This window comes from Panthera tigris, chromosome X (assembly GCF_018350195.1).
Source record: "Panthera tigris isolate Pti1 chromosome X, P.tigris_Pti1_mat1.1, whole genome shotgun sequence".
In the NCBI taxonomy this organism is placed as follows: domain Eukaryota; kingdom Metazoa; phylum Chordata; class Mammalia; order Carnivora; family Felidae; genus Panthera; species Panthera tigris.
This window is the reverse complement of record NC_056677.1, coordinates 110,690,466-110,715,345: the sequence shown is the minus strand read 5'-3', so window position 1 is coordinate 110,715,345 and position 24,880 is coordinate 110,690,466. Positions and strand designations below refer to the sequence as shown.

Genomic DNA, 24,880 nt, shown 5'->3' with positions numbered 1-24,880 from the left:
AACTTGTTACTCTAACAACCATAACTTCGGTTCTTCAAGAAAATGCATTCCAGGCACCAAAAAATAAACACATCAATAAACATTTGCTATGTAACCCAACTGTAAGTTGGGGGGGGGGCTCGGGGGAGGGGGAAATGCATGTTTCTGAGTGCCTGTGGATGAAGTTTGCTAATGAGCCCTTCAGCAGTTGCACTTTCTCTGCTATGACTCGAAATCCTCCGTGTGTTTTTCTATTACACTTAATTTTTTAACATGTAGAATAAGGCTTTCTTCAAATGCTGATTTTTACCTCAGACCTTGAATGAGTCACTTGATTTTTCAAGCCCAGAAAAGCAGGCTTTCCTCCAGATACTCATTGTAAAAGGAGCCTCTTGGTAGTAGATCCTATTTTCTCTGATATTGCAATGATAGATGGATCCAATAAATGTTACTTGGAAATTTTGCTCAGTTGAAAGGTACTGTAGAAAAATCACATGGATTAGACTATGGCAGTTTGAGTCTGCTACAAATCTGTTTGTGCGTATTTAGTTTTGATAGCCGTATATAAATAAGCACACTGCCTGGTGGCAGTTGAATACAGTAAAACAACACTCTGCAGGGTTTTATCTTCAAGGCTCTGATGAATGTGAATACAAATTAAATTGGGACAACAAAGGGTTTGAGGGTAAAGTGAGGTAGCCAGAACGTAGTGTTAAAGTGCTGTATGATCGTTGGAGAATAAATGAAAAGCAATGGAAAATAGAAGAACAATTTAAAGTGAAAATAAAAATCACCATAAAGACACCAGGTAGAAATAGCTATATGTTTGTGGGTTTTCTCTCCATAATTGAGTTCATACTCTATCTAGACAGTATTTTAAGCTATGAAAAGGCTTAAACAGTGAGAGCATTTTTTAAAGAAACGGCCATCCAGGGTATTTCAGTTTTATGGGTTCACACACTACTGTGATGAATGGTTTGAGAATCTGTGTCCAGAAATTAATTCACAGAAGTCCTGTTTCAATTACCTGCAGATGTCAGTGTGGATCTGAGTGTGGTTCAACAGTTTCTTCCAGGATTGGGGGGTAGTTGAAGTCCAGTTGTGAACCAGTTGCTTGTTAGACAAACACCAGTGTAGTTTGTGTGAGAAATATGAACCGCGGGGGCCTTGAGTTGCCGAAATTTCTTTTTACAAAATGTTCATAAGCACAGATGTATTCTCTGGTTACAGACTTCACAGAAGATTATGCCCTCCTTTTTTTCCACCCCTGATTCTTTGACGAGGCTTGCTTAAATTTGTTATAGTGCTAGAGAAGTGGAGTTGATGTATTTGGACTTATTAAATTTGACTTCAACCCACATGGCAAGTCTCAGGGATATATTATGAGCTGTGTTGGTTTACTTTCTGCTGTTATCATATATTTAAACACAAAGTTTAAAACCAATAATTTCGAGTCTCAGAGAGCATCCTCTTTGCCATTCCTTCCTGTTTCCTTCTTTTCTACATGATTCTCCTCTCCTCCAACTTCACAACATAAAAAGTCAGGGTGTTTATTAGGCTAGGAAATTATCAGAGAGACTTGGGGTGGCTCATCGTGGCAAAACCCTGTTCTTTCTTGGGCCATGGCACAAATCTACCATCTGTTTCATAAGCTAGCAAGCTTCCTCTCAGCTACAATTTGCTGTATATATTGGTACATAAATTGTTGGTAGCTTATGTTTACCTAGCAACAGAATCTGTTTAGCAGAAGGCTGTGGGAAAGGAGACTTTTCTTTTTCTTTCTTTTTATTTTTTTTAAAGCAGTTTCTTCATCTATAAATTTTCTTCAAGTGCAAAAAAGGCAGATATAGTGGCCCAAACAATCTGCCTTTTATATCATTTTAACCCAAATTGCTTAGTAAATGCTTACTTTGGAGATTCTTGTTGCCACTTTGATTACCTTATATATAACTGAATGGCCTCTTTTAAATTTGTTTTTCTTTTATAAGCAAACTTCATACAAATCACTGTGAAAAACTGTCTTTGACCTTGTAGCTGTCAAAGATCCCTGAGATTTGGGACTACTCACCTCTGTCCAGTGTAAATTTCTCCTGTTTCCCAGTGTTCTTAGCATCACTTATGCATTTTAGATGTTGAATATACATTTCAGGAACATTGACCAGGAGAGAGAGCGAGACAAATACTGTATGGTATCACGTATGTGTGGAATCTGAAAAAAAAAAAAATGCTGCGCTCATAGGAAGAGTAGAATGGAGGGTAGCAGAAATGGGAAGATGTTGGTCAAAGGGTACAAACTTCCAGTTATTGGATGAATAAGTTCTAGATACCTAACGGACAGCATGGTGACTGTAGTTAATAGTAGTGTGTTGTGTACTTGAAATGTGCCAAGAGAGGAGATCTTAAGCATTTTCACCAGAAGAAGTAACTGACCCCCGCTCCTGTACAAAAATCCATGGGTAACTTTTGATTCCCCCCAAATTTAACCACCAATAGCCTACTGTTGACCAGAATCCTTACTGGTAACATAAAGTTGATTGACACACATTTTGTATGTTTTACGTATTATACGCTGTGTTCTTAAAATGAAGTAAGCTAGAGGAAAGAAAATGTTATTAGGAAAGTCACAAGGAAGAGAAAATACATTTACAGTACCGTCCTGTAAAAAAGTCTGCATATAAGTAGAGCCCCACACAGTCCAAACCTGTGTAGTTCAAGGGCCAAATGAATATACCTCAATAAGGCTAGGGTGGGGGCAGGGGAAGTACGTTAGTCAGGAACTAGTTGTCTTTAAGTTAAGTGTGACCAACTCAAGCACCGTGCACTGTGTTGTCTGCATTACTTTAATTTTCCTTTAGTTGACTGAGCTGTGTATTTCTACCTGATCACTTTCTTAGCTTTCTCATTAGCAGAGCAATGTGTCTGCTGAAGAAAAAAAAAAAGGCCAAAGGGAGAAAACAAGTTCTGACTTCCCTTCACATTAGTTATAGACGTCATCTGCTGTTAAAGGTTAGAGTGTACTTTATGCGTTCATTTTGAGAAGGGAAGGAGGTGTTGTCCTGTCAGCTTCCTTCACACAACACCAGGGTGTAATTCGCTGCAGGCTTATGACATGCTATTGCCTTTGTGCAAGTGACTGCTTTTCCATTTTGGTCTACAACTATAGTGTGCTACGAAGTGGCAATGTGGAGGTTACCGACTCACCCCTCCCTCCATAAAAAGGAAGAAGAAGAAATCAAAAGGCGAAAGAACTTCTATCCCATCTTGAGACTTTGGAATTAGCCATAAGAAAGACTATGGCAGAATTATTATATAGACAAGTTCCTTGGGCCAGAGCCTTCCCATATCTTTCATTTTCTAGTGTTGGTTTCTGCCTCCTTCAGTCCCTGGCTCTTCACGTGCCCAGTGTTGTGAGGGACATGGGAATGAACTAGGATGGGGAGGTAGATTTCTCTGCACTCATTGGTTAAGTGGGGGCATTCACTGATATTATAAACATGCATGCTGGGTGCTCTCCCAGTAATGCCAGGCATATAGGTGAGAAATTAGCGTCTTGAGCCATGAGATTGAATCCATTTTCGTGGGGTCGATAGTTAACGGCGAACAAGGGAAGATGAGCTCATCAGAGGAGGGCTGGCAGAAAGAAGAAAAGAGGACAGGGCTTTGGGGACAGGAGGGATACATAACAAGGATCCTGGATGAATGAATGATCAAGGAGGGAAGCTCACTGTCTCCTCTTACCAACACTTCAGCAGTGATGCTGTGCCAGGGACCGGAGGTTAGAGAAAGAGGTTAGAGAGAAGAAATTTTAAGAAGGTGATGACTGAAAAAAAAAATGGTGGCAGATACCCCAAAAGTCTTTGGTGGCGTCATTTCTTAAAGAAGGTATAGAAGTCAGATTGCAGAGGATCGGGAAAGGAATGCAGTCCTGAAGGCAAATTTCCATTCTAAAAGTATGACAGAGGGGCTCGTGGCTAGCTCAGTCAGTAGAGCTTGCGACTGTTGATCTCAGCGTTGTGAGTTTGAGCCCCACATTGGATGGAGAGATTACTTAAAAATTAAAAAAAAAGTTTGGTTACATTTAGAGACTGGTAGCTACAAGGGTAGGTGGACCAGTGTAGGTAGTTGGTACTGTTGTTGTGATGAGATTGAAGAACCCATGGGATAGGTAAGGAATCAGAGGATCCTACTGATCATCACTATCCACTAGAACATTCTGCAGTTATGGAAACATTCTGCCTCTTTGCTGTACCATACAGTAGCCACTGGCCACATGTGGCTACTGAGCACTTGAAATGTGGCTAAGGCAATAAGCTAAACTGAATTTTCAATTTGATTTCATTTTAATTTATTTACATTTAAATTTTTTTAAGTTTATTTATTTTTGAGAGAGAAAGAGACAGTGTGAGCAGGGGAAGGGCAGAGAGAGTGAGAGAGACAGACAGAGAGAGAGAGAGAGAGAGAGAGAGAGAGAGAGAAAGAATCCCAAGCAGGCTTCACACTGTTAGCACAGAACCCTACATGGGGCTCAAACCCATGAAACCATGAGATCATGACCCAGGCAGAAACCCAGAGTCCTACCCTTAATCAACTGAGCCGCCCAGGCGCCCCATTAATTCATTTACGTGTAAATAGCCACTTGTGGCTGGGAGCTACCAATAGGACAGTGCAAGTCTCGAGGGAGAGGATAAATGTGGAAGGAGAAAGGTGGAAAGGGATGAACTTTAAAGCAGAGAGGGAGGGATAACTTTGAGAATCTTGAGAGAAGAGTCTTCATGCGGTGTGGGAGATACCTCACATGTCCAATTGCTTTAAAAGAGTTCTGGCCCATAGCTTCAGTTTTTTTCAGCAACCTTTGTCAAGTTCATCTACTAAGCATGGGGAGTTGGGAGATAGAGGCCTGGGGGTGGGGGCTGAGGAGAAAGAGTAGAATATTCACAGCATAAGGTGTGTAAGCCGCAACCAGCCGTGGTGGGAGCCAAGCTGCAGTTGACAGAATGAATTTGTGGTGGGACATGTCTAAGGGGCTTGGTCTGGGCCAAATTTGTACCGGGCCAGATGTGTGCAGTTCCATATAAGGTTCTTTTTGGACTAAGACGTGAACTAAAAGGATCTGGAAAAGATTATTATGCAGTTTAGGCTTAGAAAGTTACGTTCAAGTGTATCTTACTTATATTACTCCACCTTACACGTTTCCTGATACATTTCATTGTTGTTGTTGTTGTTGTTGATTTCTGGTGAATTCAAGCCTTGATAGTATAAAATGTGTTTGAAAGAATCTCACCAGACAGGTTGGGCCCCTTCTGCCTGGGTCGTGTTTGGTGAGGGTAATCTGCCAGATTGTTCTCCTCTTGGAAGACTTTTGGGGCAGCTAACTCCTCTCTGGTGTAGGAGTGGCAGTGGCGGCTCCTGATAGCTATAAAAATTACAGCACTGTGCAAACTCATTGCTATTTAACACCATTTCCAGATTCCTTGGGGGGTGGGAACAAGAGATGTTTATGGCAATAGAGACTCTATTGGTGGGAGAGGAGAATTAAAGCAATGGGCAGATAGGAATGGAAACTGATGAGTGAAGGCTTTTGTGTGTGTCAACAACATCAAAAGAATTATGAACTAAAGAGAGTTAAAAAAATGTTTTTTAATGTTTATTTTTGAGAGAGAGAGAGGAGCGGGGAGGGGCAGAGAGAGAAGAGACACAGAATCTGAAGCAGGCTCAAGGCTCCGAGCTGTCAGCACAGAGCCCGACGTGAGGCCTGAACTCACGAACTGTGAGATCATGACTTGAGCTGAAATCGGACGCTTAACCGACTGAGCCACCTGGGTGCCCTAAGAGAGCTTGTTTGTTTGTTTTTAAGTTTAGGCACAGACAGGTATAGACAGCAGTTTAAAATCTATTTTTGTAATAGAAGTATCTCACCAAGTCCAGAATTTTAACTTCAGAAAAAAAGCACATATTCTGGCTAACTAGTCTATCCTGTGGATATTTCTTCATAATTGATTCTTGTCTTTATTGTGGCCTAACATTCTTGGAGGACACTAGTTTATGTCAAAAACCCATGACAAATAACCCTGATTAGAACTGCCTCTCACATTAAGATTTAATATGAGCAGGAGCACCTGAGTGTTTCGGTCAGCTAAGCGTCCAACTCTTGATTTCGGCTCAGGTCATCGCAGTTTGTGAGTTCGAACCCTGTGTAGGGAGGGCTCTGTGCTGACAGCGTGGGCCCTGCTTGGGATTCTTACTCTCCCTCTATGTCTGCCCCTCCCCTGCTTGCTTGCTCTCTCTCTCTCTCTCTCTCTCTCTCTCTCAATAAATAAATAAATAAATAAACATTTAAAAAATAATTCTTAAAAAAAGATTTAATGTGAACACAGTGTGTTTCATTTAATACATTCCAGTGGCCATAAAGGGGCAACTTGACTAACCTATTCTCTAGAATTCCAGCCAGGGCTTTCAGGGGGAATAAAGATGTTGGATCCTCACCTTGCCAATATCAGGTCTAGGTAATTGTCAGTTGTTTCATCCATCGAGAAAGACGATCTGCTATAAGATATCAAGACATTCCCCCAATTTAAGTCCTCATATCAGAGTATTTCAACCTGCCTAAGTAATCCCAATAGCTACAACCAAACGAAATTTCCAAATATGGGGATACACTCGTGGAAAGTAGACTCTGGCATACCGCTAAGGTATAAGCAGTAGCTCAGAAATTTTAGAATTTCAATCCATTCATTCTGGGCATTTGTTAAATACCTTCCAGGAACTCCTAACATTGGTGGTGAGGTGGGGAGAGGATGGAGATTCAAAGGTGGTATGGGATGTGAATTTAGTCCCCAAGGACCTTGTACTCTAGTTGATTTGAAGCTTCTAAAGCAACTTGAGAACAGTTAGTTGCTAAGTTACATAGTAAGGACCAGAAGATTGACTAGAATATATCCCCTTAAAGATAAAAGATGTGTGATAGCTTGGAAAGAGCTGGGGACTAGCATGTCAAAGGCCAGTTTTATCATTAATTGACTGTATCATCTTGGCCCAACACTCTCTAGTTCCTCAGTTGGTTTTTCTATAAGATAGAGATGTTACAACCTACTAAGCTGGCTTCCACAGAGGGCTGCTTTGAAAGTTCAATGAGTGGAATTTTGTAGGTGCCCGTCTTGCCTGGGGTGGGAGGCCACACTGGAGAATTCCCAAAGTCCGGGATAAGTCTTCAAGTCCTCCTCGTAAGATTCTATGATTTTGTGGTAGCAAATGTGAAGTACTTTGAAGAGGGTAACGAGGTATAAAAGGTAACACCTGTGTCGTCATCATTATAAATACTCCTTGTGGGTTCCCAGAGGCTGATGTTCTCCCTACCTCTGCTAAATGGCCTACCCCACAGCACATTTCCTGACTTTTGGCCAGGGTGCTCTTCCTGACCTTGGAATGTCTCTTAAAAATTAATAAGCTGAGTGAACAGCAGAGAATTTCCCAAGGAGGTCCCCACTATTTCCCCACTCCCACAGACATTTATTTTCTCTTCCTTGGCAGAATATAAACTTCACTACAAGCCACTGAACAAAATAATGTCTTCTTTTAAGATTGTTAAGCTGAGTGACCAGGCAACTCAAAATACAGCAGGGTGTTTCCCAGGGAGGTCAGGTCACCACTATTCCAACCTTCTTCCACATTTATCTTCCCTTCCCCATCCGAATGCAAGCTGCCACGTAAACCCCTGGGCAGACCCTCTTTTGGCCTCCTGGAGAGTCCAATATTAGCCCCCGGAAGCAAGCACCTGAACAGGGCACTCTTGGTGCCTATTGGCAACGGGTTGATGAGAGGTTTCCTTTAACTCTAGATGGTTGCTGTTCCACCCCACCTCTCCCAGTGCATGTCATTGTCCTGATTGAAAAGGCCTAAGGGCAAGGCTTAGAAATGAGTTTAAGCCGTTAGTTATACATCAACTAAGGATAAAGTCCTCTGTGCTGCTGTTACACTTACAGCCTGCTCTGTACCATTCTTTACCATTCCTTTTGACTTAGCATATACTACCTTGGATTGCTTATAATTTTTCCAAAGCATATGGCATGTATCCCTTACTAAAACCCACATAGCCCCTTGAACATGGAGCACAATGTTCTGTATACAATATTCACTTGATTTGAAAAACAAATTCCAAGTAATGTAGAAAATATGATCTTTCGAAGTATTTACAGTCCAAAAGAAATTATACTGCTACTAATCCAAGAAACTTGGAAGTCTGTTCACTTCCACCTTTTCACCTCAAATAATGCAGATGGGTTTAACAGTCCACCATGTCTCACTAATGTTAACGTATGGTTACCTCTGGCAGTCGGCACCAGGATCTAGGAGTGGGGTTTGGGCATTAGTTAGCTTTGCCAATGACTGTGATATATCATCTATATTATATATATATATATATATATATATATATATATATATATACACACACACACACACACATATATATAGGCTTTCTGGACAGAAAAGGTGTTGGGTCAAATCCAAAAACAGCACTGAATTTTCCTACTCTGTGCGCAGCAAGGAAAACGAAGGCCAAGGCGACCACAATCCTATCTACCCTCTATATCTGCATTTACCAAGATGTTTTTAAAGTCCTTGATGTTAACTCCAGAGAGGCAGTGAAAATGGACCCAAACTGGAGAGCTGTAAAGGGTGCCTTTCTGTCTCTTGGGACAGTTAGGCAGCCAGCCAGCCTGGCCAGCTGCAGAAGAAAAGACAACCTGCCCAGGGAGACCAGGCAGAGGTCAGGCAAGGAATCAAAACTGTTCTGCAAGAGGGGTGGGAGTTTTGAAAACTTAAAAACAGGTCAAAAAGGAAGCCAGCGATGGGAATGGAACCTTGTGGCACAGGCCTATGGCTATATACCTTCCAGAACAGGGCGTCACGCTGAACTCTGCAAGTAGGCCAGCCTCAGCTGTGCCAGTGTATGGAGTCTTCAACCTTGGCTTAGATGAATCTTAGTTTCTCAGGCTGCTTCATTTTAAATTCAACACAAACATTAGGGAGGTGAGGAGGGAAACTGATTTTCGGGCCTCCTTAGCTCCTTCTGAACCTGCAGTGAGTGTTTTTTCACCCAGCACCTTCAAACAAAGGGAGAGCCATGTTAGCTTCCTTCTGGGAAAGGAAGGAACTGGGCTCACTGTGGCTTGGGTCGTGCTTGCTACTGAGGCATTAATCAGGGTCCTGACAAACCTGGAAAGGGCTGGTTTCCTCTTCATGTATAGAATCATAAAGGGGGCACAACATTCAAACAAAAGGCCAAGGAAACCTCTCCCAAAGATCCTATCAACTGCCGTTATGGACCAAGAAGTCTGGCCAGAAGGGAAAGCCCATTTTAGAAAAGGACCCTGTTTTTCCAGGCAGTGACATTCCTGTTACTCCGGATATGACTATAGTTCCAAAGAGGTCACTGGGGTAGACCTTAACTTCAACTAGCTTTCGGGGAGTGGCCAATTATTTGTGGTAGGGTTATTTTTCATTATCTCTAGCATTAGGGAGCACGGATATCCTATGCTTAAAATGGTGGTGCATTGTGGGTTGATATCCTACCATCGATTCTACCTCTCTCACATTGTTCACCACAAGTGTAGTTTCGAGGATTGCTTCCAGTTTCACTGGGTGGAGCCTAAGTAATCTAAGCCAATCTTGGTAATGCTGTGCCCCTGGGTGTCTCAGATCTACCTGGCTATGACGATTCATTTGGGAATGGGCACATGACCCAGTTCATATCAACGAGAGAGGAAAGAATGTTCTCTGTGGGCTTCTAGGAGAGTTTCCTCAGTGTTAAGAGGTCAGTATCCTTCTAATCTGCTGTCCTGTGTGGAGGTGAGGTCGGAAAGTGCCACGTGGTCTCCCGTGAACTTGAGGACATAGTCAACTCGGGGAGGAGAGCAGGAAAAAGGAGCTATGGCCACAGTAATCCCAGTATTCACTCTGGACTTGGAGCCTTGTGGGCCCAAACCTTTCTTATTCAGCGGGGTAGATGGTGACAAAAGAGGCTGGCTGGTCGCTGAGACAGGAAATCCCAGATCATCCATGGGGACTCTGGAAGACTGATCTAACTGGACTCAGAGGAGACTGTAATTCAGAAGAGCAGTTTATTCATTGACAGTGGAAGGTTGGCCTTTCCAGTGCCTGGAATACTTGTGTCTTCTAATTTCCTTTCCCACTCTTAGGGTACCTGGGAAACGAAGATGGTAGTAATAATAGCCACAATGGCAAATAATAATAATAATAATAATAATAATAATAATAATCAGCCTAATTTTCCCACAGTTACATAGTAAATAGCAGAGCACTGGATTTAGACTCTAATCTGAGTCCGAATCCCAGACTCTTAACTATGAATTTATCTAGCCCTTGGTGGCAATCAGGAGGTTATTATGATTAAGGAAAACAATAGCAAACTTTTACTGTGCTCCTGCCATATGGCAAGCCCTGTGCTAAGCACTCCACACATATAACCTAATTGACTCCTCATCAGAATCCAGTGGGGGTAGGTACTATTATGATTATTTCCATTTGAGGAAACTGAGACTTGGTGAAGTGAGGTGAGGCCACGTGGGTAAAATACATGGTGGGGTCACTCGGTCTGACTCTAAAGGAACCACTACGTTTTGGGGAATCATAACCAAGGGAGGAGAGAGAGAGTAGTATCTGGATTGTCTCCTCTGTTTTGACCTAAAACCTACCTTTGTGATGGCCCGAAGAACTTAGGTCTGCTTCTGTAAACAGTGCCGCGCACTTACCAACAACTTCTTCTGATCCAGGTTTTCTTAGGTAGTATCCACACACAGTTACCAAAGACTTTTGTCACTACCACATCAAGATGACCGATTTTGCATCAGTTAGCCTTTTAAATTGACACCTTATGGTAGAGAGTTTAGAAGCCGTTCTTAGTCTTTTGTCGATTTGGAGACAGTACCCTGGTCTCAACAGCACCAACAGTTGAGAGTTTTCTCATTACTGTCAGTTTCAGAGCGTGACATTGGCTGCCGCCCTTCCTACAGCCCAGGAGTCTCCCTTATTTGTATCCGGTGGACCACTCCTTACGATCTTTGGCATTTTTGTGGTGTTGAATTGCCCGTTCTTGCCCGAACCGTGCATCTTTGCCCTGAAGTATGTTTCTCTTGGTTCTTTATTTTGGCCTTTATTTTCTAATTTAATTGTTTGCACTGTTCTATGTTTGGAAGTCTTCTCTCCCCCAACAAAATGGCAAACTTCTTGCAGGCATCACCCGTGTTGTCTGCTTCCTACACATTGCCCGCAGCACTACACAGAATGTTGAGCACGTACTAAGCATTCAGTGAATGCTGATGGAATTGAATTATGAACTATTGTCTCATGTTCAGTCTGTCCTCAGGGGTTTTGGTTAGAACATTTGGCCGGAATGCCATACAGACGAAACTGAATTAGGAAAAAAACATGCAATATATGTTACAGTCAAGTCTCAGGATTTCACATTAGCTGATGTTTTTTTAATTAATTTTTTAAAATCCCACTGTAGTAAACCTACAGTGTTATATTTATGTTGTGACTTCTTTTCAAATCAGTTAGTTGTTATCTGGTCTCATGAACATTGCCTTTCTTTTGGTATCTCCTAGGTAGGCATTTTCTTCTTTTTCGCCCCTTATTTCACATTTTCCCCTCAAACAAATCCTTGAGTGAAGTTTTTCTTCTTGCCGAAGAAGTCACTGTTGTGGCCATCCCGTAGTGGCCTAATTTGGAACATGTGCCATTCAGTTCTGTCTTCACTTTTCTTTTTTCTCTCTCTCTTTCATTTTCCTTTGCATTCACAGCTGCGTGTAGATGGCAGCAGCTCAAAGGTGACAACAGAAACGGAGGGCTCGGCCCTTGCTGTTTCTTCCACGCAGAACAGAGCACGCGCATGTGAGGATTTGAGTGCAGGAGGGAACCTAGAGAAGTCATCAATTTTAACCTGATCTGGCCCCTTAAGGAAGTCAGCACCCAAACCGTCGCGAAAACTTTGTTTATTCCCACTGTGGACTTCAAAACCCCTCTCAGGGTTGGAAGAAGACCACGTTGTCTTTGCCTCACACTGCATACCCCAGACCGTGTGGCCACAGTCCCATATTGTAGGTGCCTTAGCAGGGCTAATGGGCGAGGGGCTGCTCCCTGATGGAGGACACAGTAGGCCTGTCTGCTCACCTTCAGTCACGAGGTGTCCTCGAACTAGAGATCAGTAACTGGATTTAGGCAGCCGTGGCCCCCTTTAAGTAGACATGTGTGAAAGCTGACTTTCATGAGGACGGAAGAGGGCCTTCCCTGGCACCCCATCCCCTGCCCTACGCCTCTCTGCACCTGTGACCGAAATCCCCACCCTGCCAGCTTTGTTCCTCACTAATCCCTGCCGAGGGAATCTGGGCCTGCTCTCCACAGTCCCTTCCATCTGCACTTGGCTTTTGTCTTGAGTCCACAGTCCTGGCAAGTACTGACTTCTTCAAAGCCAGCGTGAGGGGAGTGCATGTTCAAAATCCTCGCCGGGGGTCGGAGAGGGTGGAAACTGGAAAACACGCTCGTTTTGGAGGCATCTCATTCTTTTGGGAAAAATCTGAAACTTCCACTGGTTCGCTGTTTGTAAGCTGCCAAGTGTGGTTTTTGTCTGTGTGTTTGTTTGTTTGTTTGTTTTTCAAGACCGAGGGAACTGTCTTTAAGTGTCACTCTCAACAACACACGAACTACATGCCACGCTTCTCCCGCCCACTGCAAAATTTCCAGATGAGGTGGAGTTACGGTTTGGCTGCTTCTTGTTGTTGATCACAAAAGGCTTACAGCTGACCCACCCTGAGCAGAAGTAAGGTATTGGTCTTTCTATCATTACCCCAAACTTCCAGACAGTTCCAGTCCTGGAGATTTGTTATCCCTTAACTCTCCTGCCACCTACTTCAATGAAAAAGGAAAATCTGAAAATGGATATCTGCTGGATATTCTGACCTCGTGTCTTCCAAAGTTCCCTCACCATGCTTCAGTGGAAAGAAAGACTATGAGTATACATTTGTTAGGGGCATACTTTTTGATTTGGTGAAATGCCTTCCTTCCTGTTGTGAAGCGAGGCTTGAATATTAAACAACGAAACCTCATAAAGCCAGCCTCTCTTTACTCAAAATGGTGGGTAACTGGAACCTAGATTATTGAATCATAGATTTTTTTTAAGGGAATGACTTATTGAAGTATAATACACACGTAAAAAAGTGCACAAATTATTAGTGTACAACGGGCTGGATTTTTACAAAGTGAACTTACCCATGTAACCAAGCACCCCAATCGAGAAAGAGAACACCTTTCCCGTATTAGTTTCCTAGGGCTGCCATGACAAATTACCACAGATTCCATGGCTTACAACAATAGAAATGTTTCTTTCACAGTTCTGGAAGCCAGCAGTCTGAAATCAAGGTGGCAGCAAAGCCATGCTCCGTCTGGGGAATCTAGGGGAGAATTCTTCCTTGCCTCGTCCAACTCTGATGGTTTCAGACCTTCCTTGGCTTCAGGCTGCATCACTCTGAATCTCTGCCTCTGTCTTCACAGGGCCCTTCTCCTTTTTACCCCTCTTCTCTGTCTTCTCCTCTTCTACCTCTTATAAGGACGCTTGTCACTGAGGGCTCAGCCAGATAATCCAGGATGATCTCATCTTGAGATCCTTAATTTAATTACGTCTGCAAAGACACCCTTTTCCCTGCAGAAGTTCACATTCACACGTTCTGGAATGTGGATATATCTTTTGGGGGGCCACCGTGCAACCTACCACACCTCCTCATCTCTCCCAGCCACTCCCTGTCAACACTAACCACTGTCCTGACCTCTCACGGCATAGACCAGCTTTGCCTGCGCTTGAGCTTTATTTAAATGGAACCATACAGGTCTGGGCTCTTTTTGTGTCTGGCCGATTTGCTCGTCATTGCCCTTGTGAGATTTATAGACACGTTTGCTTATAGCTGTAGACCATTCATTCTCATTGCTGTATAGTATTCCACCGAATGACTGTCTCAGTGTCTATCCATTCTACTCTTGCTGTGCCTTTGAGTTATTATCAATGTTGGCTCTTATAAATATTTCTGTGCATGTGTCTTGGAGCATGCGCACGTGCATTTCTGTTGAGTATATTGGACTGATATTAGCACGCTGGCCTAGTAATTCTGAGTGTATTCAGAATTTTTATAAATATTTATAAAATATTTATAAAATAATTATAATTATAATTCTGAGTACACTCAGAATTACTGAGTCCGAGGTTGTGTGTGTTCAGCTTTGGTAGATAATGGCAAGAAATTCCAGAATTGTAAAGTTGGAATGACTTTTGGAGATCAAGACCCGATGCCTCACTTAAATAAAACGCAAATATCCCAAATGCAATGAATTCAAAGTCCACTCTTTCCCCTGGCCCCAGACCTTTTGAACTGGGTGGGTACTATTGCAATTGTCCTTCTGGCTGGGTACGCCATCAAGGTGCTGGGCCCAAATCACGTTCGTTGCCTTTGTCAGATCACACAAGTGAAAGACAGCTTGGTGGCACTGGCCATGGGGGAGGCAAGAAGCAGTTTGGCCTCCTGTTTGCTCCAGGAGTCAGCTGTCTCAAGATTAAATGTTTCAGGCAGGCCCTTTCATCCTCCCTTGTGTGGGCCGAGGACTTAACGTGTGCCTAGTAAAGAGCATTAGACACGAAGCTTTCCTTTAAAGAAATGTATGTTTCAGAAAAGAGTCCCATCTCTTGGACCCCGAGCTATGGAAAGCCAAAGGCAGCTCAACGTCAAAACAGCAACTTAACAAGGTGGCTCCTGCCACCCCCCGACCCCCACCCCACGGTGTTATTTTTCAAAAACCATTTAGTGTAATTAAGCCGTTGCCTCATAAAGTTGTTTCACCAGGAACTTCAGTTTCCCCAGGAAGAGATGAAAATAAACTGAACGTTTCATGTCACTGTTCCCACGATTCTTAAAAAATCGTGTTTGTCTTTAACAGCATGATATGAAACATCTCTCATCGATAAAGTATTGTTTTACTTCAGGGTAACAAGGCAATGGAATCTAGAATGACAATTTTTATGCACATTTAAAAAATGAATTCTTCATATAGATAGATTACCAGGCACGCTTGACTCCAGCTATATTTTCCCACATAATTATTTTGCTTAAATCTCCTAATTATTCCATTCTGTTGAATACCATCTGTCCTGCTAAGGGACAATTTGTGTCTAAACAAATCAACAGGTTTTGCGTCATTGTCTAGATATGAGGGAGAAGCAGCCCCCAAACTATACTCTGGCAGTTGGGTGGAAATTAACAGAGGTCTAAATCCCACATTGGGAATGCCTCATCTCTAGCTCCCCTGGAAGCTAACTTTCATAACTTGTAGAGCCTAAAACAAAGCCAAATGAATTTTGGAAAGGTCAGTGGGAAAGGGATGGGGGTGGGACTTTCCCAGAGAATATTTGAGCCTCTGCTCCATGAGCTATCTGGTCACCCAGGCAGCTTATACTTCTCAGGGAGGGTGGAGGAGAGGACAAAAGCCATTCTGTCTTGGTACCTAGGTCTGGGATGGGGGTGTGGACACCTGGGGTTTGCCCAGTTGGCTTGCGGGCAGCCATCTCATCCTGGGAACCCCATGAATAGTGTAGTTATGTCAGGAACCTTGGACGACGAGTGCGTTTGTGGGAAGAAAACTGCCAAGGATTGCCTGCCTTGTGTCTTGTTATCGGGAGAACCGCTGATGTGTTCCAAATAATCAAATACCGTGCACTGGGAAAGTACTTCTCCCTGAAGCCAGCTTCAGGCACCCCAGAGCTCCGGTGCTTCTGCGAAGGGCCTGTAGATGTTGCCGTTAGCACTCTACCTTCCAACAATAATTGACCTTTCCCCTTTTTTTTTAATTTTCTTTTTTCTCACCCTCTCTGTCTTGCTCTCTCTACTTACCCCCCCCCCCCACTTAGTTTTCCCTTCATATGTTTTTTTTTTTATTTTTATACGCTTATTTCTTCCCTCAAACATGTGTCCAAGAAGCCCCTATGGCTCTCAGGGTTAGAAAGGAAGTGAAGTTCGCTGGTCTGAGGCTAGTCAGCAGTTCTGAGAAATCAGTAAGTCCCGGGAGATCCTTTTCCTCCCTCTATGATTGTATCAGCCTCCCTCTCCCCTGCTTGTCTATGTTATTGTATTGCCTTTTTATACATGTTCACTTCTAAATCAGCTCATTCAGAGACTGGAAGCATCTGCCTTCAGCTAATGAACTGATTTGATTTGAAGCCCCATCAAAAGGGACCAGATGAAGGAGTGGAGTAGACTGTCCCCCCACCCCCCCGCCCCCGACCCCCTGCCTCATTTCCCATAGACGGAACTGGCTCCTTCAGAGGCCTTGGTGTGATTAGAGACTCCGTGTCCCCTCCCCCCATGGCCCCATGCAAAGTCAGGGGGAGGAGTGAAGGAGCTGCCATTATAGTGTTGGGAATTGGCAGCGCTCCCAATCAGGTGGTGGGGCCCATTAGCACACACACATTTCCCGGACTCTCCCCTGGCCCCTGCCCAGAACCCCAGCAAGCTAATCACAAGGCAAATGTGTGTGCCTGAATGTCAGGAGTGAACAGGCAGGTGGCTTGCTTCAGAATTAGCCTGCGGCATCTCTTTTTCTTAAAAAAATTTTTTTACATGTATTCATTTTTGAGAGACAGAGAGAGACAGAGCACAAGCGGAGGAGGGACAGAGAGAGAGAGGGAGACGCAGAATCCGAAGCAGGCTCCGAGCTGTCAGCACAGAGCCCGACGCGGGGCTCGAACTCACGAACCGCGAGATCATGACCTGAGCCCAAGCTGGACGCTCGACCGACTGAGCCACCCAGGCGCCCCGCAGCATCTCTTTTTCTAACTGTCATCCAGTATTGGACATGGCAACCACACCGGTTAACACCCCAGATCGGCTTGGGATTATGAATGGAGGGAAGGGAGATCCCCATGCAAGCAAGCAGCTGTCCCCTTGGTTAATTATTGGGATCCACAAGCCCATCCCCATTGCCAGGGCTCCAGTGTCGAGATGATGAAATAGGTGATTAAGGGACTTGGAGGCCAGTCCACACTGCAGCTTTGTCTGGAGTGTTCCAACGACAAGTGTTATTAGTCCACTAATCATAACATTGCCTGCAGTGGAATTTCCTTGGGAAGGAACGGGGCAGAGCCTCCAAGCCAGAGGGCTGCGCTGCATGAAAATACTAACACATCACAATTGGCTGTGCTGTGGGAAGGCGATTCCAACATCCAATTCAGGAAATAGGTCACCAGGCTGCTAGATGCACTGTTATTTTGATTTACTTCCTTAGAGTCTTGCAGTTTTTATACACTTCTCTCTGGGTAGAATCAAACTCCTCCGAGTTAGCTGGCTTCTGGACTGCCACGCAGGGCAAGATACAAGCAGGTTCTGCAAACAGAGCCTTGTGTTTTCCGTGGCCAGATCTGCAAGACCACTTGCTTGTGGGACTCTGACAGGATGCCCTTCAGGTTCATTATGCTCACCTTGACTCCTTCCTGTGGGGTCTCCCGGAGGAGGTCTGAGGCCGTGGCTTTTAGGAGCCTGCAGCTGTGCCTGCAGACAACAAATGTTTAGAGAGAGGATGTAGAGATACAAATGGGTTGGAGGGCGCCAGAGCCTTCTCACTAATGAGCATAGCGAAGCTTCCATTTCCAAGGATCTTGGGAGGACGAGATGTACTCATTTGGAGTGTCACGCTGCCAGGGCTGTTAGTACCAGCTGTCGGATTCTGGGACCACCCTGTCTGCGGGGTTAGGGGCTCAGCCAACTCTGTCTTTTATTCTATATCTCTGGTCACTTGGGCCTTAAGAAGCAGGAGTCATGGGGGCTCTGGGGCTCTGTCACCAAGCAGCTGCCTCCTCTTTCCTGGATCAGTCTAGAGTTCCCCCGGTTTTTCCTAAACCCAAGCAGTTGTCCGCTGCCTTGGAGTGTCAGCAAAGGGTATTTGTGGGTCCATTGGTATTTGCAGATTTCACATCAGGCAAAAGCTTATATTTCTTTTTTTTTTTTTTTAAGGTAGACAGATGGTCTGACACTGGGGGCTTGGAACTTACCCCCTGCTCCCTTTTTGTCTTTAACCATTCAACTGCTGGGTATTTCTGGACTTGTAACATCTTTCTTGGTACCCAGAGACGTGCTCTACTTTATTGGGGCGTAAACTCCGGGCTCCGGCTCAGCTGCTCGGAGATGCCCTCCCAACACAGTCTTTAAGGTGGTAAAGGGTTCCAGGGGTTCTTTGGGGCATTGAGATACCATGGGAGGCTTTGAAGAGGTCTCTCTCGGAAAGTACAAGAGGGCTTACTGGGCTTCTCTTCCTTTCCTTCCCTCTCCTCCCCCTCTCCCTCCCTCTCTCTCTTCCCCTCTCCCCCTCCCTCCCCCACCCCCATTACACCTTTCCTCACCTATCTAGACAAATAGTAAGAGGGAATCTTTGTGATCAACTCCCCTAATATCCTCCTATTTCTTTGCGGGTCTGGACTGGAGAAGAGTTTCACTGCCTTTTAAAATTGCAAGTAGCCCATTAAACATCCTCTCTACCCTTAGGTTTTGTTTGCTTGTTTGTGCTGTAACTGTGTAGAGCAGAGATTGCCACACTGAAGTGACTGGAGTCGAGTTTACTGCCCCCCCCCCCCCGAACTACCACATGGTGACTGCAGACGTCACCGAGACCAGGAAAGAGGGGACTCCAGAACCGTGAGAACAAGTGCGGAGCAGCGGTACAGCAGACAGCAGTGCCGAATGGCCGCGAAGGCGCTGATGTAAGCCTGCCGAGTTTCATTCCCAGCTGGGCCGCTTCCTAGCTGTGGGGCCAGGCCAGTTCCTGAGCCCCTGCTTCCTACCCTCCAGAGGAAAACAAGAGTTCTTTGGCGCAAAAGGGTTGGGAAGGCTAAATGAGAAAATGTAGGTGCCGGTGCCTTGTTAGGTCAGTCCTGAAAATTTCGCAAAGTGGCCGCTAAACATTGACTTTTGTCATTATGAAAATCACCTCCCTGGCTCCCTAGTCCCGCTTCCTGTTGAATAACAACTGAAGGAGCCACAGGAGCCACCCCCCCCACCCCCATCTGAGTCTGGCGATGATTTTCGAGGCTCCCTTTGGAATGGGCCGCCCAGGCGGTCCAGGGGGTGGGAGGCAGGGAGGGAGGCAGGCATTATTCTCTGGGTTGCAGCTGTAGCAGCCAGTACAGTATCCCCCACATGCCAGATGAATCAAGCTGAGGGCCAGATCTGGGCTGTGGGCCAGAGGCTCCCCACCCTGATTTATAGTGTGGACAGAGATGTGGGTGTTTTGTGAATATATTTTGATGATGATAAAAAAAGAGAGAGAGAGAGAGAGGGAGAAGAAGAAAAAAACACCCTTCCTAAAAAATGTGCTGAGGGAAGGAGGTTCAGGCCTATCTGTAAGATTAGAGCAGCTTGACCGTGAGCAGGAGGAACTCGTAGGAAGGAGGCCCTGTGGAAGAGTGGCCTGTGATAGGCAAGGCCCCTTGAAACGCAGTGAATTGTGAATGAGGCCCCTGTATGCCAGCCATCGGGGGCACACCAGGCCTGCTGTCCCTCCGCAGGTGTGGAGTGGGGGACTAAGCCTGCATTTTAACTCCCCACGTGCAGACCCCACAAGCTGGGACAGAGAGCACTGGGTTTGCTGGGCTCCGGGGAGAGCCCTGGCTCCCATGCTCCCCTGGTCCTAACACTTCTCCAGAAACCAGCCAGCCTTTGCTTCGGGGGGCAGGGGTGGGGGGGTCAGGCCTAGGTCATTGCCAACGGGCTGGGGACAAGAGGCTACGTGTGAGAAGGTTGCCCTGGATGGCGCTTGGAAAAAAACCATATCCAGGGTTTATCTGCAACCTTCAGCCCAACACATTTGAGAGGGCTCCCAACTCTGGGGCCGAGAGAGCAGAGTGGAAGCAGGGAGGCCCAGCAGGGGCTGGGAGTGCGGGCTCCTTCCGGAATGTTTCCCCTCCCAGACAAGGCAGAGCCAGGCACAGCCCCCCTTGCTTTGCTCAGGAAATGTCAGGCACAGCTGTCCCGGCTTACTGTATTTCATCTGAGAAACAACCTCAACCAGGTTCCCTAGGACTCATACGGATCTCTGAAGACAAGAGATGTATTTCCCAGAGGTGACACTGCTGTGCAGACATCATGTTGGGGTGCGCAGCGCTTAAACTCACACGGGTCTGCAAACATTTTTTCCCTGAGGGCAGGGCAGGGAACACTCTCATGCCAACAACCTGTAGTATCTGACACGTACAGTCTGTTGGTTTGGGTTTTTTTTTTTTTTCACTTCCTCACCTCTCTATGCTCCTGGCCTGGGGCCTTCCAGTCACATCAGGCCTCCTCTGGGTACCTAGTACCCCTGCCACCCACCATGCTCCTTTGTACCTTTAAGCTTTCACTCTGTCTGCAACCCTCTCACCCCTTGATGATCCAAAGCCTCCTTGTCCAGTTTTTGGAGGAAACAGCCCCAGGCTCCCCCTGGTGCCCCCATTGTTGCCGAACCCAGCTCTTTGGGTGGGGGGGAGCACATACTACCTGTGTGCATATCCTCACAAACTCCAAATATGCCAAAGAAGTCTAAAGGAGAAAGGCGAGCCTCTCTCTGTTTGACTGCCTCTCCAGACCCAGCTCAAGTGGGTGTTTTTGGAGCTTTGCCTGTGATTTTTTTTTTTTTTTTTTTTTTTTGCACACACTCACCTCTTTTATGCGTTCACTTCATCAAAACACGGATTCACCACACCCGCAAGGCCAACCCTGGGTTACTTTCAGAGCCTACAGGCTTTTCCCCATCAGATGAAGCTTCTCCTGTGCTGAGCCCTGCGAGTTCTCTGCTTTATATTGGGAATGAAAAATAAGACTCCATGAGAGGGCCTCCAGTCTGTATCACTCGGGGCTGGCTCCTTTGCAGGATGGTGAGAAGCCCCCTGAAAATGAAATAAAATGGCTTCTCAGGCTCTTCTTTTTAATTTCCCATTTCCTGCCTCAAAGCCCAACAAAGGACTTGTGTGTGTGTGTGAGTGTGTGTAACCATGGCCGGAGAGCGCACACAGGATCCTTGTTGTGCATTCACTTTTCCCGGGAGGAAACCGAAGCGGGTATCCTGCCAGCTTGCTTGGGATGTCTTTTCCTAACAGTTTCGTTTGACGTAACCAGAAAGTTGCATCTCTGACTCCGTCCTACTGCCAACTAGATGCCCACCAAAAAAAGCGTGTTCAGTTGATGTTTGGGAGACTGCGTATTTCTAGCAGATAAGGGAGCTTGGGGCCGTTCTGGTTTCAGGGTGCTGATGCTTCATTCTAACAAAGGTCAGGGTTTCGTCTCCCCCACAGTGCTGCTTTTGGATGATCTGGCTCCAGCCAACCTCAGTCGCTGCTTTGGATGCCCCTACCTCAGCATTTGGGAGCATCTGCTAGGGGCGAAGCTTCATAAAGATTGAGTTTGCTTTGAGATCCTGTTAAAAATGGAGTAAGCATCATGGGTACATGCTCATCGCAACCCTGGGAACAAACTGTTGGCTAGGAGTATAGCGGGGCCCATTTACAGACCAAATGTGCTAATTATAAATGGTTCTTATCTTGTCATTAAACAGATCTGGCAGGCCTGGGGCTTGGCAGCCCTTGGGTTAGCTATTAGTTCCATGCTACTGTACCGGCTGGGCAGTCATAAAACTGTATCTTTTTGAAAAATGGTCTATAATGTAGACTAGCCTCCTCTGCACCCATTAGGCCAAATTGGTATGACTTGATGGTCCAATCTTGGGCTGCTCAGATGCTGGATTTCATTTCTGCCCGGAGCTTTAGGCAGACTGGAGGGACAGTCACCAGGGTTGTGTGCAATGTCAGGGAGGAGACTCTGGCCCCCAGTTCCCCACCTCCTTTGGCCTCACTTGCCTTCTTGCTGTGAGGCAAGCCCTCTAGCTCACATACTGATTTTGTGTCCCACTCTGTCAAGTCCTGCTAAGGATTGAACTGCAAGTTGGAGGTTAGTTGGTAAGAGCCTGGGGCATCACAGGCACATGTGCATATTAACAAGACTCTAAGGGGACAAAAAGCCTCCTGGGTAGAGGCCACAGTGCTAGGATGAGAGCTGATAGGGTAGATGGTTTTTTTTAATGTCTATTTTTGAGAGAGAGAGAGAAAACGTGAGTGGGGGAGGGCAGAGAGAGAGGGAAACACAGCATCGGAAGCAGGCTCCAGGCTCTGAGCTGTCTGCACAGAGCCCGACGTGGGGCTCGAACTCACAGACCACGAGATCATGACCTGAGCCGAAGCCAGACGCTTAACCGACTGAGCCACCCAGGCGCCTGATAGGGTAGATAGTTTTGTATTAAGTTTCCTCAGACGACAATGTGGACATTTCAGGCTTCAGGAAAGACGTGATTGGGAAAACAGGGTGTGGGGTGGACCAGTCCAAATAGCCCAGAAATCCCACCAAATAGACCACACTGAGTCTCCTGTCACGTGGTGCCAGTCTCTCTGCTCCACCCTGGCAGCGGTAGAGAACATTTATGAAGTACCAGGTGGCACGTGTGCCTTTGCCAGTTTAGGGACGGGTCCCTGGGATGGCTTATAACGTAGATGAGAAGGCTGAAGGCTTTACCCAGCATTTCTAAAGCTTTATTTGGCTTTCATTTTATTTAAATATCCCCCAAATAGAGAAAGGGCCCAATCTTCTGCTGATACAAAAACATAAATTTGGGAATCAAATCCAACCATTGTTCATTTATTCACTTTTACATGCACGTTTTGAGCGCTCAGTATGTGCCAGGTGCAGGGCTTAAGGCGCAGGCAAGCAAGATTATATTCCCATTTTATAGACCAGGAAACTGAGGCTCAGGTGCATTATTCCAGGTCACATAGCTCTGAAGTGTGACCCCGGAATTAAAACATGGCATAGCAAAGAGAACAGATTCCAAGGTCAGACTGTAGGGAACATTCTTTGTCTTTGTTTTAAATGTTTTTGTTTGTTTGTTTGTTTCTTTTGAGAGAGAGAGCTAGCGAGCAGGGAGGGGCAGAGAGAGAAAAGGAAAGGGGGAATCCCAAGCAGGCTCTGAGCTGTCAGCACAGAGCCCAATGTGGGGCACGATCTCACGAACCATGAGCTCATGATCTGAGCCGAAATTGAGAGTCGGATGCTTAACCAATTGAGTCACCCAGGTGCCCCAACATTCTTTGTCTTATAGAAGGATATATGAAATTAAAGGATGTTTAGTTTTGTAAGTGTTCTCTGGAGGGGAACCTGGCCCACCTAGGACAACAGCTCTAGCTCAGCCGGGAGATTTTAGTGTAAGGATATAGGGACAGGAGCCATCAGTATATAGAAAGCATGTAAGATCTGTGGAGAGAAGGAACCAGCCAGAACGACTCGCTCAAGGTTATACAGTCATCGAAGGCAGAACCGAGCCCAGACAAGACCTCTTTCCCCACACTACTCCCTGCAGCTGGGTAGAAAAGCATAGCTCTCAGCTGCAACCTCCATCCCTCCCCTTCCCCGGGAGGCTGCACCAGCCTTCCCCCAACCTGCTCATCAGTCCCCTTCCTCTTACTTTCAAACAGGAGTCGTTTCGCAGGTAGCAGTAACAGTATTGGCAGTCAGAGGAGTTTGTGCTGAGTAGCATCTCAGAGCTAACTGAGGGACTTTCAGGATAAACAGACAAGTCTGGGTTTTCATCACCACCTCCCCTTGAAGAACTTCGCTCCAAAGGCTCCCATGTGAACGACTCTCCTTCTCAGAAATTCAGTGCTGTCTGTGAGGATGTTTGCAGAGCAATAACTGTCATTTGACCAAGGCTGGTCCTCTCCAAAACAATGACATTTGTCTATTGCCGGTCTCTACCTGTTCCTTTCTCCTTCATGCAGCCTCAGGCCCTCATGCTCCTGTGTTTTTCCCTTCTCTGGCCATGATGGCATCTTATGTTGCCTATCTATATGGGCACAATGAAAGCATCCCTCTGGAAGGAATATCACAGTGGCTTATGCGCTCTTCCCTAGGCCATCGTTTCAGGGTACGGGAACTTAAGCCCAAGGAATAGATCATTATCAGTGGAATTTCATGCGTTGGTCAGCAAGTGGGAGGGTTGTTAAAGGGATATTGAGAGAAGGTACCTTTCTGGCACTTCCGAAATCATACTACTGGCTCTGGATGTCAACTCATTTGGTAACTAGTATCTATACCTGGAAAATTCTCAGAACTCCTGACATGGTCAAATGGAGAGAGCACGGGGGAGGTCACATTCAGGCTCTGCCACTTACCAGCTGTGGGACCTTGCTTAAGTTATTTAAGTGTTTGGTGCCTCAATTTCCTCATTCTATAAGACAAGATAGTTCTGGGACCTAACTCTCAGGGTTCTTATATGGATAAAACTAGGTAACTTGAATGCATACAAACACTTGGCATGGTGCCTGGTAAAATGGGAAACACTTAATGAATAATATTTAGTCTTGCCATTCCCTTGTTAAAGCTGCCTTGTCCCTAGGTCCCTGAACTATGTAGATCACTCTGGGTGAACTCAGTTCAACTGGAATTATTGAGTATCTGCTGTGTGCCTAGCCCTGTGCTGGGGGCACTGTGAGTAATATAATAGAAATCTATGAAGGAGAAGCTATTTTCAAGAACCATCTTCGGTGGGATGTTTTGAGCTTCTTCCCTCTAGCAGCTAGGTGGAGAGGCAGAGCAAAGCAAAAGGTTTAAGCTCATGGGCTCTGCGATCAGGCAGACGTGTGTTCATTTCTGGCCTCCACCTCTCGACCGTGGTGTGACCTTGGCAAGGCTCACTACCTCCCCATGCCTCAGTCTGGGCATGCCTTGGTTCTTTATCTGTAAAATGAGCATCATAATTACATCCTTATACATGATATGCC

At 45.6% G+C, this 24,880-nt stretch overlaps 1 protein-coding gene across 1 annotated transcript in view; it reads left to right on the top strand.

The window, feature by feature from the left end:
* Positions 1 to 24,880, top strand: part of PLAC1 (placenta enriched 1) — a 177,542-nt gene that overhangs the window by 6,633 nt on the left and 146,029 nt on the right. The gene's annotated exons all lie outside the window — the stretch shown is intronic.